This window comes from Eleutherodactylus coqui, chromosome 2, assembly GCF_035609145.1.
Source record: "Eleutherodactylus coqui strain aEleCoq1 chromosome 2, aEleCoq1.hap1, whole genome shotgun sequence".
Taxonomy (NCBI): Eukaryota; Metazoa; Chordata; class Amphibia; order Anura; family Eleutherodactylidae; genus Eleutherodactylus; species Eleutherodactylus coqui.
Genome location: NC_089838.1, coordinates 58,076,435 through 58,091,371, shown reverse-complemented (window position 1 = coordinate 58,091,371; position 14,937 = coordinate 58,076,435). Strand labels below are relative to the sequence as shown.

The following is a 14,937-nucleotide window of genomic DNA, read 5'->3' as shown; positions in this document are numbered from 1 at the left end:
ATCAATGTCTGGATTACTCTTTTGGAGAACTCCCTCCCCCTTAGTATGGATTCCTCAAAATCCAAGCTAGAGAAAAAACAGAAATGGGTAGCGCTCCAGATAATGGAATGAAGAATACAATATCAAAGCAAATTTTGTGTGTAAAAAACACTATGGAAGAGGACTCACCCGTGACGCCGGGCCCGTGAAGCGGGCTCCGGTACGTCAAAGTCCAAGATAGTGTAGCAAATCACAGGGCGTGGGTAGGATTTTCTTGCACTGGTCATTGAAGACATCTCATGGAGAGCGTCATGGTAGGTAGAAGTGAAAAGTAGACACCACGGGATAGACAAAAGAAGTAGGTATAATACAAAAAACACCAGCGCTCCAGTGTTTGAAACAGTGACAAGCAGAGAATATGGGGGTGTATTATAGCATCCAGTTTAAGCAGCATATATCACTTACTTCTCAGGGGTGCTTATTGAAAGCAGGCAGAATCCAAGTAATAAATAAGGAATAGAGATGAGCGAACGTACTCGTCCGAGCTTGATATTCGTGCGAATATTACGGTGTTCGGGATGCTCGTTACTCGTAACGAGTACCACGCGGTGTTCCGGTTACTTTCAGTTTCCTCTCTGAGACGTTAGCGCGCTTTTCTGGCCAATTGAAAGACAGGGAAGGCATTACAACTTCCCCCTGTGACGTTCAAGCCCTATACCACCCCCCTGCTGTGAGTGGCTGGGGCGATCAGATGTCACCCGAGTATAAAAGTCGGCCCCTCCCGCGGCTCGCCTCAGATGTCTTGTGAGTTAGCTGAGGGAAAGTGCTGTTCTATTGGAGTTGCTGTAGGGAGAGTGTTTGTAGTGAGTGTAGGCTTCAAGAACCCCAACGGTCCTTCTTAGGGCCACATCTACGTGTGTGCAGGCTGCTGTTAGCAGTGGAGAAATTTTTTTTTTTTCTCAAAATCGGCAGTGCAGAGCATTGCACCTGGTATTAGGGACAGAAGTGGTGCTTAGGCAGGGAGAGTGTTAGGAGTGAGTGTAGCCTTCAAGATCCTCAACGGTTCTTTCTAGGGCCACATTTAACTGTGTGGAGTACTGTGCAGGCTGCTGTTAGCTGTGTTGCTTTTTTTTTTTTTTTCTCAAAATCTGCGGTGCAGAGCATTGCACCCGGTATTAGGGACAGAAGTGGTGCTTAGGCAGGGAGAGTGTTAGGAGTGAGTGTAGCCTTCAAGAACCTCAACGGTCCTTTCTAGGGCCACATTTAACTGTGTGGAGTACTGTGCAGGCTGCTGTTAGCTGTGTTGCTTTTTTTTTTTTTTTCTCAAAATCGGCGGTGCAGAGCATTGCACCCTCCATTGATACTACAGGCACAGAATTGTGTAGGCAGGGCCACAACACAGTTATTAGTCATTGAATAGACGCAGTGGGCCTTTTCTTTTTTAACAAAAGGGAAAAAAGTATATTTGCCCTGCCTCTGTCAGTCCTAAGGGCTCTGGGTACGTGTGTGCTGCGTGGAGAACGTAAAAAAATCAGACGCAACCAGCTACGGTTGAGTGCAGCCTTGCGCCAGTTTCTTTCCTGCCTGGGAAATACCTGCTCTGCCACAGTTAATAACTCTGCAACAGTAAAGTTCTGTGACACTTTTGCAGGGCCGCAACACAGTTATATTAGTCATTGAATAGACGCAGTGGGCCTTTTCTTTTTTTAACAAAAGGGAAAAAAGTATATTTGCCCTGCCTCTGTCAGTCCTAAGGGCTCTGGGTACGTGTGTGCTGCGTGGAGAACGTAAAAAAATCAGACGCAACCAGCTACGGTTGAGTGCAGCCTTGCGCCAATTTCTTTCCTGCCTGGGAAATAACTGCTCTGTCACAGTTAATAACTCTGCAACAGTAAAGTTCTGTGACACTTTTGCAGGGCCGCAACACAGTGTCAGTTATTAAACTTATTATTCAGTGAATAGACGCAGTGGGCCTATCCTTTTAAACAAAAGGGAAAAAAGTATATTTGCCCTGCCTCTGTCAGTCCTAAGGGCTCTGGGTACGTGTGTGCTGCGTGGAGAACATAAAAAAATCAGACGCAACCAGCTACGATTGAGTGCAGCCTTGCGCCAATTTCTTTCCTGCCTGGGAAATACCTGCTCTGCCACAGTTAATAACTCTGCAACAGTAAAGTTCTGTGACACTTTTGCAGGGCCGCAACACAGTGTCAGTTATTAAACTTATTATTCAGTGAATAGACGCAGTGGGCCTATCCTTTTAAACAAAAGGGAAAAAAGTATATTTGCCCTGCCTCTGTCAGTCCTAAGGGCTCTGGGTACGTGTGTGCTGCGTGGAGAACGTAAAAAAATCAGACGCAACCAGCTACGGTTGAGTGCAGCCTTGCGCCAATTTCTTTCCTGCCTGGGAAATACCTGCTCTGCCACAGTTAATAACTCTGCAACAGTAAAGTTCTGTGACACTTTTGCAGGGCCGCAACACAGCGTCAGTTATTAAACTTATTATTCAGTGAATAGACGCAGTGGGCCTATCCTTTTAAACAAAAGGGAAAAAAGTATATTTGCCCTGCCTCTGTCAGTCCTAAGGGCTCTGGGTACGTGTGTGCTGCGTGGAGAACGTAAAAAAATCAGACGCAACCAGCTACGGTTGAGTGCAGCCTTGCGCCAATTTCTTTCCTGCCTGGGAAATACCTGCTCTGCCACAGTTAATAACTCTGCAACAGTAAAGTTCTGTGACACTTTTGCAGGGCCGCAACACAGTTATATTAGTCATTGAATAGACGCAGTGGGCCTTTTCTTTTTTTAACAAAAGGGAAAAAAGTATATTTGCCCTGCCTCTGTCAGTCCTAAGGGCTCTGCGTACGTGTGTGCTGCGTGGAGAACGTAAAAAAATCAGACGCAACCAGCTACGGTTGAGTGCAGCCTTGCGCCAATTTCTTTCCTGCCTGGGAAATAACTGCTCTGTCACAGTTAATAACTCTGCAACAGTAAAGTTCTGTGACACTTTTGCAGGGCCGCAACACAGTGTCAGTTATTAAACTTATTATTCAGTGAATAGACGCAGTGGGCCTATCCTTTTAAACAAAAGGGAAAAAAGTATATTTGCCCTGCCTCTGTCAGTCCTAAGGGCTCTGGGTACGTGTGTGCTGCGTGGAGAACATAAAAAAATCAGACGCAACCAGCTACGATTGAGTGCAGCCTTGCGCCAATTTCTTTCCTGCCTGGGAAATACCTGCTCTGCCACAGTTAATAACTCTGCAACAGTAAAGTTCTGTGACACTTTTGCAGGGCCGCAACACAGCGTCAGTTATTAAACTTATTATTCAGTGAATAGACGCAGTGGGCCTATCCTTTTAAACAAAAGGGAAAAAAGTATATTTGCCCTGCCTCTGTCAGTCCTAAGGGCTCTGGGTACGTGTGTGCTGCGTGGAGAACGTAAAAAAATCAGACGCAACCAGCTACGGTTGAGTGCAGCCTTGCGCCAATTTCTTTCCTGCCTGGGAAATACCTGCTCTGCCACAGTTAATAACTCTGCAACAGTAAAGTTCTGTGACACTTTTGCAGGGCCGCAACACAGCGTCAGTTATTAAACTTATTATTCAGTGAATAGACGCAGTGGGCCTATCCTTTTAAACAAAAGGGAAAAAAGTATATTTGCCCTGCCTCTGTCAGTCCTAAGGGCTCTGGGTACGTGTGTGCTGCGTGGAGAACGTAAAAAAATCAGACGCAACCAGCTACGGTTGAGTGCAGCCTTGCGCCAATTTCTTTCCTGCCTGGGAAATACCTGCTCTGCCACAGTTAATAACTCTGCAACAGTAAAGTTCTGTGACACTTTTGCAGGGCCGCAACACAGTGTCAGTTATTAAACTTATTATTCAGTGAATAGACGCAGTGGGCCTATCCTTTTAAATAAAAGGGAAAAAAGTATATTTGCCCTGCCTCTGTCAGTCCTAAGGGCTCTGGGTACGTGTGTGCTGCGTGGAGAACGTAAAAAAATCAGACGCAACCAGCTACGTTTGAGTGCAGTCTTGCGCCAATTTCTTTCCTGCCTGGGAAATCAAATCACTGGTAATACAGCATGCTGAGGGGTAGGGGTAGGCCTAGAGGACGTGGACGCGGCCGAGGACGCGGAGGGCCAAGTGAGGGTGTGGGCACAGGCCGAGCTCCTGATCCAGGTGTGTCGCAGCCGACTGCTGCGCGATTAGGAGAGAGGCACGTTTCTGGCGTCCCCACATTCATCGCCCAATTAATGGGTCCACGCGGGAGACCTTTATTAGAAAATGAGCAGTGTGAGCAGGTCCTGTCCTGGATGGCAGAAAGTGCTTCGAGCAACCTATCGTCCAGCCACAGTTCTGCGCCGTCCACTGCTGCAAATCCGAATCCTCTGTCTGCTGCTCCTCCTTCCTCCCAGCCTCCTCACTCCACTACAATGACACATGCTCAGGAGCAGGAAGACTCCCAGGAACTGTTCTCGGGCCCCTGCTCAGATTGGGCAGCAGTAGTTCCTCTCCCACCAGATGAGTTTATCGTCACTGATGCACAACCATTGGAAAGTTCCCGGGGTCCGGGGGATGAGGCTGGGGACTTCCGGCAACTGTCTCAAGACCTTTCAGTGGGTGAGGAGGACGATGACGATGAGACACAGTTGTCTTGCAGTGAGGTAGTAGTAAGGGCAGTAAGTCCGAGGGAGGAGCGCACAGAGGATTCGGAGGAAGAGCAGGCCCAAGTCAGGGTGTGGGCACAGGCCGAGCCAGTGCGGTGGCCCGGGGTAGAGGCAGGGCCAGACCGAATAATCCACCAACTGTTTCCCAAAGCGCCCCCTCGCGCCATGCCACCCTGCAGAGGTCAAGGTGCTCTACGGTGTGGCAGTTTTTCACCGAGACGCCTGACGACCGACGAACAGTGGTGTGCAACCTTTGTCGCGCCAAGATCAGCCGGGGAGCCACCACCAACAGCCTCACCACCACCAGCATGCGCAGACATATGATGGCCAAGCACCCCACAAGGTGGGACGAAGGCCGTTCACCGCCTCCGGTTTGCACCGCTGCCTCTCCCCCTGTGCCCCAACCTGCCACTGAGATCCAAGCCCCCTCTCAGGACACAGGCACTACCGTCTCATGGCCTGCACCCACACCCTCACCTCCGCTGTCCTCGGCCCCATCCACCAATGTCTCGCACCGCACAGTCCAGCCGTCGCTAGCGCAAGTGTTGGAGCGCAAGCGAAAGTACGCCGCCACGCACCCGCACGCTCAATCGTTAACCGTCAACATAGCCAAATTTATCAGCCTTGAGATGCTGCCGTATAGGGTTGTGGAAACGGAGGCTTTCAAAGCTATGATGGCGGCGGCGGCCCCGCGCTACTCAGTTCCCAGTCGCCACTACTTTTCCCGATGTGCCGTCCCAGCCCTGCACGACCACGTCTCTCGCAACATTGTACGCACCCTCACCAATGCGGTTAGTGGCAAGGTCCACTTAACTACGGACACGTGGACAAGCACAGGCGGGCAGGGCCACTACATCTCCCTGACGGCACATTGGGTGAATTTAGTGGAGGCTGGGACAGAGTCAGAGCCTGGGACCGCTCACGTCCTACCCACCCCCCGAATTGCGTGCCCCAGCTCGGTGGTGGTATCTGCCGGGGTGTATGCTTCCTCCACTAAACCACCCTCCTCCTCCTCCTCCTACGCAACCTCTGTCTCGCAATCAAGATTTGTCAGCAGCAGCACGTCGCCAGCAGTCGGTGTCACGCGGCGTGGCAGCACAGCGGTGGGCAAGCGTCAGCAGGCCGTGCTGAAACTACTCAGCTTAGGAGAGAAGAGGCACACGGACCACGAACTGCTGCAGGGTCTGACAGAGCAGACCGACCGCTGGCTTGTGCCGCTGAGCCTCCAACCGGGCATTGTCGTGCGTGACAACGGCCGTAACCTGGTGGCGGCTCTGCAGCTCGGCAGCCTCACGCACGTGCCATGCCTGGCCCATGTCTTTAATTTGGTGGTTCAGCGCTTTCTGAAAAGCTACACCCACTTGTCATACCTGCTCGGAAAGGTGCGCCAGCTCTGCGCACATTTCCGCAAATCCCACACGCACGCTGCCACCCTGCGGACACTGCAACATCGGTTTAATCTGCCAGTGCACCGACTGCTGTGCGACGTGCCCACACAGTGGAACTCTACGCTCCACATGTTGGCCAGACTCTATGAGCAGCGTAGAGCTATAGTGGAATACCAACTCCAACATGGGCGGCGCAGTGGGAGTCAGCCTCCTCAATTATTTACATAAGAGTGGGCCTGGTTGGCAGCCATCTGCCAGGTCCTTGGAAACTTTGAGGAGTCTACCCAGATGGTGAGCGGGGATGCTGCAATCATTAGCGTCACCATTCCTCTGCTATGCCTCTTGAGAAGTTCCCTGCAATGCATAAAGGCAGACGCTTTGGAATCAGAAACGGAGGCGGGGGAAGACAGTATGTCGCTGGATAGTCAGAGCAAATTCATGTCTATATCTCAGCGCGTTTTGGAGGAGGAGGGGGAAGAGCCTGATGAGGAGGGGGAAGAGACAGCTTGGCCCACTGCTGAGGGGACAGATGCTGCTTGCCTGTCATCCTTTCAGCGTGTATGGCCAGAGGAGGAGGAGGAGGAGGAGGAGGGGGAGGAGCATGAGGAGGAGGGGGAAGAGACAGCTTGGCCCACTGCTGAGGGTACAGATGCAGCTTGCCTGTCATCCTTTCAGCGTGTATGGCCAGAGGAGGAGGAGGAGGATCCTGAAAGTGATCTTCCTAGTGAGGACAGCCATGTGTTGCGTACAGGTACCCCGGCACACATGGCTGACTTCATGTTAGGATGCCTTTCTCGTGACCCTCGCGTTACACGCATTCTGGCCACTACGGATTACTGGGTGTACACACTGCTCGACCCACGGTATAAGGAGAGCCTTTCCACTCTCATTCCCGAAGAGGAAAGGGGTTCGAGAATGATACTATACCACAGGGCGCTGGTGGACAAACTGATGGTAAACTTCCCATCCGACAGCGCTAGTGGCCGAAGGCGCATTTCCGCGGCCCAGGTAGCAGGGGAGGCGCAGAGATCAGGCAGCATGTACAGCGCAGGCAGGGGAACACTCTCTAAGGCCTTTGCCAGCTTTCTGGCTCCCCAGCAAGACTGTGTCACCGGTCCCCAGTCAAGGCTGAGTTGGCGGGAGCACTGTAAAAGGATGGTGAGGGAGTACGTAGCCGATCGCACGACCGTCCTCGGTGACGCCTCTGCCCCCTACAACTACTGGGTGTTGAAGCTGGACACGTGGCCTAAACTCGCGCTGTATGCCCTGGAGGTGCTTGCTTGTCCTGCGGCTAGCGTCTTGTCAGAGAGTGTGTTTAGTGTGGCTGGGGGAATCATCACGGATAAGCGTACCCACCTGTCAACCGACAGTGCCGACAGGCTTACACTCATCAAGATGAACAAAGCCTGGATTTCCCCAGACTTCTCTTCTCCACCAGCGGACAGCAGCGATACATAAACAATACGTAGGCTGCACCCGCGGATGGAAGCATCGTTCTCTATCACCATCCAAAACGGGGACCTTTTTGCTTCATCAATCTGTGTATAATATTCATCCTCCTCCTCCTGCTCCTCCTCCTGAAACCTGACGTAATCATGCCGAATGGGCAATTTTTCTTAGGCCCACAAGGCTCAGTCATATAATTTTTCTAAACAATTTTTATACGTTTCAATGCTCATTAAAGCGTTGAAACTTTCACCTGAACCAATTTTTATTTTAACTGGGCTGCCTCCAGGCCTAGTTACCAATTAAGCCACATTAACCAAAGCGATTAATGGGTTTCACCTGCCCTCTCGGTTGGGCATGGGCAATTTTTCTCAGGTACATTAGTACTGTTGGTACACCAATTTTTGGAGCCCTCGCCTACAGTGTAATCCAATTAATTTTTTGCCCACCTGCATTACAGCTGACGTAACATCAGCTGTGATGGGCAATGCAATGGGATATTTTTATGTACCGCCGGTGGGTTCCAGGGAGCCACCCATGCTGTGGGTCCACAGGGAGTTGTAAATGCATCTGTGTCCACTTCTAAAGAACCCCAGTCTGACTGGGGCATGCAGTGTGGGCCGAAGCCCACCTGCATTAAACATGACATTATTACCTCAGCTGTGATGGGCAATGCAATGGGATATATTTATGTACCGCCGGTGGCTTCCTGGCACCCACCCATGCTGTGGGTGCACACGGCATTCCCATTGCGGAGTTGGGGATTCCCAGTTGTACCTGCCTGTGACTATTTATAAAAAAACGCGGTCTGACTGGGGCATGCAGACACCTTGACAGAATGAATAGTGTGTGGCACATAGGTTCCCCATTGCTATGCCCACGTGTGCAGCTCCAGATGGAGGTGGCACAGGATTGGATTTCTGATTGCTTCTGTACAGCATTGTGGGCTATCGCCCCGCCCCTTTTAAAGAGGGTCAATGCCTAGCCGTGCCAACCCTCTGCAGTGTGTGCCTGCGGTTCCTCCTCATGGCAGACGCACTTATAAATAGACATGAGGGTGGCGTGGCATGAGGGCAGCTGAAGGCTGGGCAGGGACAGTTTGGTGTGCGCTGTGGACACTGGGTCGTGGGGGTTGGTCAGCATGTAACCCAGGAGAAGTGGCAGCGGAGTGTCATGCAGGCAGTGATTGTGCTTTGTTGATGGTAGTGTGGTGCTTAGCTAAGGTATCCATTGCTAATGAGGGCTTTTCAGAAGTAAAAGTTGTTGGGGGGGGGGGCCCACTCTTGCCGCTATTGTGGCTTAATAGTGGGACCTGTGAACATGAGATGCAGCCCAACATGTAGCCCCTCGCCTGCCCTATCCGTTGCTGTGTCGTTCCCATCACTTTCTTGAATTGCCCAGATTTTCACAAATGAAAACCTTAGCGAGCATCGGCGATATACAAAAATGCTCGGGTCGCCCATTAACTTCAATGGGGTTCGTTACTCGAAACGAACCCTCGAGCATCGTGAAAAGTTTGTCTCGAGTAACGAGCACCCGAGCATTTTGGTGCTCGCTCATCTCTAATGCTGTTTAATAATTTGTTCAAAGATCTTTCTCTCCCCTTTTTTTAAGATAGGGACAACATTTGCCCTTTTCCAATCTTCTGGGACTTCTCCTGTTCCCCAGGAATTTTCAAAGATTATGGCTAGTGGTTCAGCAATTTACCTCCGCCGGTGCCTTTCATATCCTAGGATGTAATTCAACTGCAAAACCTCTGTTTATGTGTCCACTGTTAGAAAATCACTGCAATGAATGCTGTTTAAGGAAGGATACAAATCTGACACAATCAGGTCTGTTGGAGATCATGTGGATGTTTCACAATACTTGTGGGACATGTTCTATGACCAGATGGGACACAAGTGGAACTTTATAGCACAAATGCACATTGTTCTGCTTGCAAGAAAGAGAACACTACACACTAACACCAAAACCTCATTCAACTGTAACACCTGGTGGAAGGAGCACCATGGTTTGGGGCTGCTTTGCTGCTTCTGGGTCTGGATGTCTAGCAATGATCAAGGTAACAATAAACTCTAAGGCGGAAAAAAACAATTTACGGGGGAATGTAAGAACAACGGTGCTTGACCTCAAGTTGAAGAGACAGGTGATGCAACAAGACAATGACACAGCACATAAGTAAATCAACTAACGAAGGTCAGACAAAGATGATTTGTGTTTTGGAATAGCCAAGTCAGAGTCCTATGGAGATGCTGTGTCATGAGCTGAAGAGAGCTGTATATACCAGAAATATTGATGAACTGAAACACATTTGCAGGGAGAAAGGATTCAAAATTGCTCCTCAATGTTTTTAAAATTTTATTTGCAACTACAGAAAGCATTTGCTCAAGCTCATTTCTTCTAAAGGGGATCTACAAGTTATTAAATGATTCACTTAGTTTTTCTACTTGCACTTTGGATATTTACTTAATATGCTGAATAAAAGACATGAATGGCACAACTGTGTGTTATTAGTGACATTGTGTTTGTCTATAATTGTGACTTTGAGAAGAATCAGACCACATTTTATTAGTAATCAATGCAGAAATCCAGGTCGTTCCAAAATATTCACTTATTATTTCTTTCAAGATGTGATAATAGGACCCAGCAGCAACATGATCTGTATGGATTTGGAACCCCACTGTTGGTTACATCATTCTTGACTACTGTAATCAGTGCCACTTGTCCAGTTTGTGGCATTTACATTGAACTTTCACCAAGCTTGGTGCCTCAACCTATAGGCAGGCATTTGTTTGGGTTCCAGCTTCAATCCCCCATTTATTGATTGAGTAGTGCAAGCTTGGACACTTTACTACAATGTTATTAGGGTAATTTAGGGTGCACTATAAGCGGGGGCATCAGTTGAAGGTACTGAATTGGGCACCATCCAATCTAAGTACAGCTGTGACTTCTGCTAGGATTTAGACTTTTTAATATTATTTTATACATTAATGTTTAGAGTTGTAATGTACCCACAGAAGTAGCATCAATTGTTTTTGTGCTCTGCAATTTCAATCTGTGGAACTGCACAAATGGAAATTGAAATAAAGTGTAAGGAAATTTTCATTCAGGACCTGGAGGCTGGTCCCTGTCACCTCATCCAGATATGTCTGAAAATATAAGCACCTGGGCACTTTACTATAGGAGAAACTGTAGTATTATATGCCGGCCATTGAAATAATCACCTTTATGTATATAGTGCATACCTTGATATTGGGTTCTGTCCCCATCGGAGCTCACAATCTGTATCCTGCTGCTACTAGCTGCTGGGGATACCTCTCCCAATCCTGGCTCACCCTCCACTGCTCCTAGCTTTCACCCCCTACCTGACTCACTAATAAAATCCCCAAGCCCAGCTGCTAGCCAATGCATACCCTCCCCTGATTCCTTTAAATGTGCGCTCTGAAACTGCCAGTCAGCATGTAATAAACTTCCCACCATCCACAACTTTTTTACTGCTAAATCTTTAAATCTGCTCGCTCTCACAGAAACGTGCGTACAGCTGTCTGACACAGCCTCCCCTGCTGCACTGTCTTACAATGGCCTGCAGTTGTCCCATACCCTGAGACCAGATGACAGGCGTGGCGGAGGGGTAGGTGCTCTTCTCTCCCCGAAATGTACCTACCAGGTCATCCCCCCTGTACCCTCACTCACTTTTTTCATCATTTGAAGTACATATGCTACGGCTTTTCCGTCTGCTGTCCATGCGAGTAGCAGTTATCTACCGCCCCCCAGGTGCTCCTCGCCTGTTTTTGGGCCACTTTGCTGCCTGGCTCCCCCACTTCCTATCCTGCGAAATTCCAACCCTCATCTTAGGTGATTTTAACATCCCCACTAATGTCCCCAACTCCCCATCTGCCTCTCAGCTTCTTTCGCTCACCTCCTCCCTTGGTCTCTCTCAACTCACAGCCTCTCCCACTCACAGGGATGGCAACACTCTTGATCTGGACTTCCTCCGTCTCTGCTCTGCTTCCAACTTCACTAACTCCCCTCTCCCGCCCTCAGATCATAACCCCCTCTCTTTCTCTGTCACACTCCCTAACATCTCTTCAGACCCACCTACGTACTGTACCTACAGGAACCTTAAGGCCGTTCACACCCAGGACCTTGCTGAATCCCTACAGTCCTCTCTGTCCCCTATCTCTCTCCTCTCCTGCCCCAACCTGGCTGCGGCTCACTACAACACCGCTCTCAAACATGCCCTGGATGAAGCGGCGCCCCCAATGACCAGAGCCATCCAAAGTAGAACGTGGCAACCCTGGGTCATGCCTCAAACAGGCTTCATCCGGTGGTGCTCTAGAAGTGCTGAACGGCTGTGGAGGAAGTCTCAAACATCCGCAGACTTCCTCCACTCCAAATTCATGCTCAGAACCTACAACCTTGCCCTCCACCATGCCAAACAAGTCTACTTTACCTCTCTATTCTCCTCACTATCGCACAACCCTAAACGGCTCTTTGATACTTTTCACTCCTTTCTCAGCCCTAAACCGCAGCCCCCTGTTACGGATCTCAGTTGCTTATGTCAAAAAAAAAATTGATGACAACCGTCAGGAAATAACTTCCCAATCCCAGACTAGCCCTGACCCTAGTCTTGTCAGCACTGCATCTAGCTCCTGCTTACTGTCTGTACTCAGACCAGCAACAGAGGAAGAAGTCTCCAAATTGCTCTTCTCTGCCCGCCCCACCACCTGCGCTAGCGACCCCCTCCCCTCACACCTCCTTCGATCCCTCTCCCCAGTGGTCATCTTCCATCTCACCACTATATTCAACCTCTCTCTGACCTCTGGCATCTTTCCCTCTTCTTTCAAAACCGCCATCATATCCCCACTGCTAAAGAAGCTGACTCTGGACGCGACTGATGCTGCCAACTACCGACCCATCTCTAATCTCCATCTCCTTCATCTCCAAACTACTAGAATGTCTGGTTTACTCCCGCCTTGTAAGCTATCTATCAGAGCACTCTCTCCTAGACCCCCTACAGTCTGGCTTCCGACCTCAACACTCGACAGAAACTGTTCTAACAAAGGTATCCAATGACCTACTGACAGCCAAATCGAGGGGCGATTACTCATTACTGATCCAGGGCTCAGTCCTCGACTCCCTCTTTTTGTCTATCTACACAGCCCCTATTGGACAAACCATCAGGAGATTTGGCCTCCAATACCACCTGAATGCTGACGACACCCAGCTATACACCTCTTCCTGTGACATCTCTGCACCTTTCCTCCAAAACATCACTGACTGTCTGTCCGCTGTCTCTAACATTATGTCCTCTCTCTACCTAAAACTAAACCTCTCTAAAACTGACTGACTGGTATTTCCACCCTCCACTAACCGACCTCATCCTGACATCTCCATCTCAGTGTGTGGCGTCACCATAACTCCTAGACAACATGCCCGCTGCCTTGGGGTCATATTCGACTCTGATCTATCATTTACCCCCTACATCCAATATCTCGCCCGAACATGTCAGCTGCACCTCAACAACATCGCAAGAATCCGCTCTTTTCTCACTGTGGACACACTAAAAACGCTTACTGTTGCCCTCATACTGTTGCCCCTCGATTATTGCAACTCGTTGCTGATCGTCCTCCCCTGCACCAGACTCTACCCTCTCCAATCCATCCTGAATGCAGCAGCCAGGCTCATCTTCCTGTCCAGCCGCTACTCGGACGCCTCTGCCCTGTGCCGGTCACTGCACTGGCTGCCCGTTAAATACAGAATTCAATTTAAACTTGCTACCTTCATCCACAAAGCCCTCCATAGCGCAGTGCCCCCCTATATTGCCTCCCTCATCTCAATCCATCACCCAGCCCGGGCTCTCCGCTCTGCTAACGAAACCAGACTGAGCGCCCCTTTAATTCGAACTTCTCATTCCTGCCTCCAAGACTTCTCCATAGCAGCACCGGTCCTCTGGAATGTACTACCAAAGGCTACCCGAGCAATCCAGGATTCGCAGAACTTCAGGCGTGCTCTAAAAACGCACCTCTTCAGGGAGGCATACCGCATTCCCTAAACAAACCCCTCTGTACTCCGCCTGATAACATGCTCTCTGACCTACTGACTGCAATCCCTGCTAGCCATCATAAATCACTCTTGCAGTCATACAGATTCTGCCGTCACATGGCCAAATGTCTGACCATTGTCTATGTGTATAGAATCCCTCACTCTCCACCTTGCCATACTGTGCACATCTCCAGCCCCTTTACCTTCTGTATCACCCCATTACTTGAAGTATGTAAGCTCATTGGAGCAGGACCCTCACCCCTATTGCTTCCATCAGCTGATTACCATGTAACCATGGTTCTGTAATTTTTGTATTTTTTGTTTTTCTGTATTCCCCCTGTCTATGTAAGTGCTGTGGAATATGTTGGCGCTATACAAATAAATTATTTATTATTATTATTATTATATCCACCTATCTGTATGTTTTTGGAATGTATGGTTGATCATTTAATGCACGGATAAGTAGAGAGACAGTCATGCCTCTGACAGTGCAAGGGAGAGCAACCAGTCGGTATTTGATTCCAAGAAGCTACCTTTTTCTTTAAAGGGGCTGTACCAGAATTTCAAGCTATTCCCAAGCCTCATTACTCCGATGTACCATTCTCCTGTTATTGCGGGGGCTGCTTCTCCCTCCGCAGTGATGTCACCATGAAGGGAGTGCAAGCTGAACATGGTGACATCACTCCAGCACTCCATTCATTTCAATAGGGTTGACGGAAATACCGGAGCGGGTGCCACTTGGGTATCTTGGCAGTGCCATTGAAAGGGAATGAAGCATTGGTGCGAATGGGTGACCTAAGCTTCCTTCAGCCTCCTGCATACTGCTGGGGTGCAGTCAGAGCTGGATTAAGGCTTTGCTGGCCCTAAGGCTGCATTCCCACGAACGTATATCGGCTCGGTTTTCACGCCGAGCCGATATACATCGTCCTCATGTGCGGGGGGGGGGGGGGATGGAAGAGCTAGGAGCAGGAACTGAGCTCCCGCCCCCTCTCTGCCTCCTCTTCACCCCTCTGCACTATTTGCAATAGGGAGAGGCGGGAAGGGAGTGGGGCTAATTCCTCGGCACTTAGCCCCGCCCCCACCCCACCTCCTTTCATTGCAAATAGTGCAGAGGGGCAGAGAGGAGGCAGAGAGGGGGCGGGAGCTCAGTTCCTGCTACTGGCTCTTCCATCCTCCCCCCCCCCCCCCCTGCACATGAGCACGACGTACATCGGCTCGGCGTGAAAACCGAGCCGATATACGTTCATGTGAATGCACCCTAAGGCACATTTTAAGAGGTAGCCTGAAAATACTAAATTGTTAAAAATCAATGACTAAATAAAGTATAATTAAGGATCATTGCATGTATTAAATAACTTTAATTTCGCATGAAAATTGTAAAGATAATTGGTTATAAGAAAAACCTGTAAAATGGAAGGG

The 14,937-nt window shown here is 49.5% G+C and overlaps 1 protein-coding gene across 1 annotated transcript in view; it reads left to right on the top strand.

Annotated features, from left to right (window-relative positions):
* Positions 1 to 14,937, top strand: part of FLT4 (fms related receptor tyrosine kinase 4) — a 354,573-nt gene that overhangs the window by 248,622 nt on the left and 91,014 nt on the right. The window lies entirely within an intron of this gene.